Source organism: Calidris pugnax, unplaced genomic scaffold, assembly GCF_001431845.1.
Source record: "Calidris pugnax isolate Ruff unplaced genomic scaffold, ASM143184v1 scaffold533, whole genome shotgun sequence".
Lineage (NCBI taxonomy): Eukaryota > Metazoa > Chordata > Aves > Charadriiformes > Scolopacidae > Calidris > Calidris pugnax.
Genome location: NW_015091238.1, coordinates 76,662 through 79,254, shown reverse-complemented (window position 1 = coordinate 79,254; position 2,593 = coordinate 76,662). Strand labels below are relative to the sequence as shown.

Below are 2,593 nucleotides of genomic sequence, written 5' to 3'. Positions count from 1 at the left end.
TCAGGTGCGCGGCCACCACGTGGAGGGCCGTGCCCTCCGTTTTTCATGAATGGAGCCCCGGCGGGCAGTGCGCCTGCGCCGCCGCGCGCGCGGCCAATGGGAGCGGGAGGGCGGGCGGTGTTGTGGTCACGTGGCGCTGCCGATGTAGTGGCGGCGGCACCGCCCCCTCCCGCCACGGCGGGCGCTTTTATAGCGCCGTGTGCCGCGCCCGCCCGCATCGACACCGCGAGTCCTCGGGTACCGTGCTGCGGATCGGTGCGGGGGGGCTCAGCGGGGGAAGGGGCTGCGTTCCTCGGCCCTATGCGGCTCTGGGGCGGCGCTACCCCCGGTGGTGCGTGGGAGTGGGGCTGCCCCACAGGTCGGGGGGGGCTGTGCCGGGTCCCCTGTGGATGCTTCCCACCGTCGTGGCCTCAGAGCACGGCGGGTCCTCACCCTGGGGGGGGGCTGTGAGGCCGTGCTCGGGCCGGACGCCCACCCCGGGAGCAGCCGTCACCCCGGGGCCCGGTCCCCTGCATTCTCCCCCGAGAGGGGTTCTTCTCCAGCTCCACAGTGATGCCGGGACCCTGCCCCCCAGCTCTGCCCTTCTCCCCCCGACGGCAAAACCTCCCTGTTCGTGGAGGGGAAGTTGGTGGACTGCTACGAGCCTAAAGTGAGAGCAGTAAGTGCCGGGGTGGGGAGGGAAGGCTGCCTGCACCGGTCCCCACTTCCTGCTGCCTCCATGAGGTCACAGGGGATGAGGACAGGCACATCCCCGCATCCCCAAAGCCTGGTGCCAGGGTCTGAGACACCCCTGGAGGCGCCTGGAGGGAAGGCTCATCCCCAGGGCAGGTCCCCGTTTACCTGGTGCCACCTCTGCAGCCTCCAACAAGACGGTGGTGGTGGGCAAGGATGAGTTCCAGCTGGTGGGCACAGCCGGGCAGGTAATGCTGGGGGCAGGAGGGGGGTGAGGGGCTGCTGGCCCCAGAGCCATCCCTGGCACTGATCCTTCCCTCCCCCAGGATGACACCACCCTGCTCCACTCCTTTGTCATCAGCATCCACAGCTATGTCCTGGTGGACTTGGTGACCTCCTTGCAGAGGTGAGGGACCCTGCTGGGATGTCCCCACTCTCTCGGGGCTGGGCCCACCTGAGGGGGAAGGTTCTGGTGGGGGGGCAGTGCCCAGAATTCCTCCCTTTCCCCTGTGAGAAACCAGTGGTGAAGACCCTTCAGAACAAGACCCTGAGAGCCAGGGGAAAACGTGGAAGATGTGGAAGGTGCTGTCTCTCCTGGGGAGGAAGAAGGCCCGGGGGATCGGGGGGTGTCCCTCACCCTCCCCATGCCCACAACATGCCCGTGGTGCGGACAGGGAACAAGGTGGACCTGTCCCTGCGGAGGTAAGGAGGGCTCTGAGGGTCCCTGTCCCCACCTGAAGGCCTGTCCTCTGTGGTGTCTCCAGCTGGGAGGTGAAGATGGATGAAGGGAAGAAGCTGGTGGAGTCGTGGGGGGCCATTTTCCTGGAGGCCTCGGCCAAGGAGAGGCAGGTGTGGGGCGGGCAGGGGGACGTACCCCACCCAGGGCTGGAAGCAGGGTCACCGGCGTGACAGAGCTGACACCCCCTTGTCCCCAGGTGACCTGGAGGATTTTCACGAAGATCATTGAGGAGCTCAACGGGGTGGACAACTCCAGCAGATCCAGCGGCTGCTGCCTGACATGAGCCTGGGGCTGACCCCCAGGACTAGACAGAGGCCTCCCACGGGACCATCCCCTGGGTCACGGCAGCGGCTTTGGGGGCGGGTGGTCCGGCCGTTGTATGGGACCCCTCACTTTGCACAGGCTGTGGGGCTCACGAGAGGCTGGGAGTGGGGTGGGGGGACCCATCCCAGCCAGGGAGCACCCCCTGCTCATGGCTGCTGTCTCCTCACATGCACAAGGACACATGGGGGGGGTGTTCCCCCTCTGGGCACGGGGAGCTGGGGCTGAATGCGGGTGTTGTTCCCAGCGTGGGTCTGTGGGCCGGCTGTGCCGTGTTGGCAGCCGGCGCTTGGGGGAGTCAGGGCTGCGCGGCTGGAACAATTAAACATTGTTTTGTCCGTGAACCCCAAACCCACCCTTGGTACCCTGTTGGGGGGGGACTGTTTCTGCCCGGGGGTAGAGCAGGGAAGGTGAGGTAGCTTGTGGGGCTTCCCCCCCAACCCCAAACGCACCATGGGGCAGGGCTCCCCCCCAGCCCCCCCTGGGGCTGAAGCACTTTGGGGTGCCACTGGGTCCCCGGGGGAGCTCTGCAGCCTGCCCTCCCCCGCCAGGGACCTGCAGCCCGGGATGGGGTGCTCGGCACTGCTGGGGTTCCCAGCCTGGCTGCGGTTCCCCATGTGGCTTATCTCCACCCAGTCAGGCTAATTACTGCTAATTACCCAATTATGCTGTTGGTGAGAGGAGCAGAGAGCTGCTGAGGGAGGGAAGGGGGGTGTTGGGGTGCAAGGGGGAGAGGGGCTGCTCTGTGCCCCCCACGGTGGGTGCTGGGACAGAGAGGGGGGTGGGTTGCTGGGGTGTTACGGTCGGGGGGGCTTTCGGGAGGGTCCGTGTGTCCTCCCGCTCCCCCCGGACCCCCACACC

General features: G+C 67.1%; 1 long non-coding RNA gene across 3 annotated transcripts; it reads left to right on the top strand.

The window, feature by feature from the left end:
- Window positions 1-328: 328 nt before the first annotated feature.
- Window positions 329-2,030, top strand: LOC106898603. 3 transcript variants are annotated; one of them, XR_001413946.1, is made up of 4 exons: window positions 329-658; window positions 859-920; window positions 999-1,521; window positions 1,608-2,030. It is a non-coding gene; the product is annotated as an uncharacterized LOC106898603 (long non-coding RNA). The 3 variants fall into 3 exon arrangements; XR_001413945.1 differs by having other exon boundaries at window positions 329-920; window positions 999-1,078; window positions 1,187-1,521; XR_001413944.1 differs by having other exon boundaries at window positions 329-920.
- Window positions 2,031-2,593: the final 563 nt, after the last annotated feature.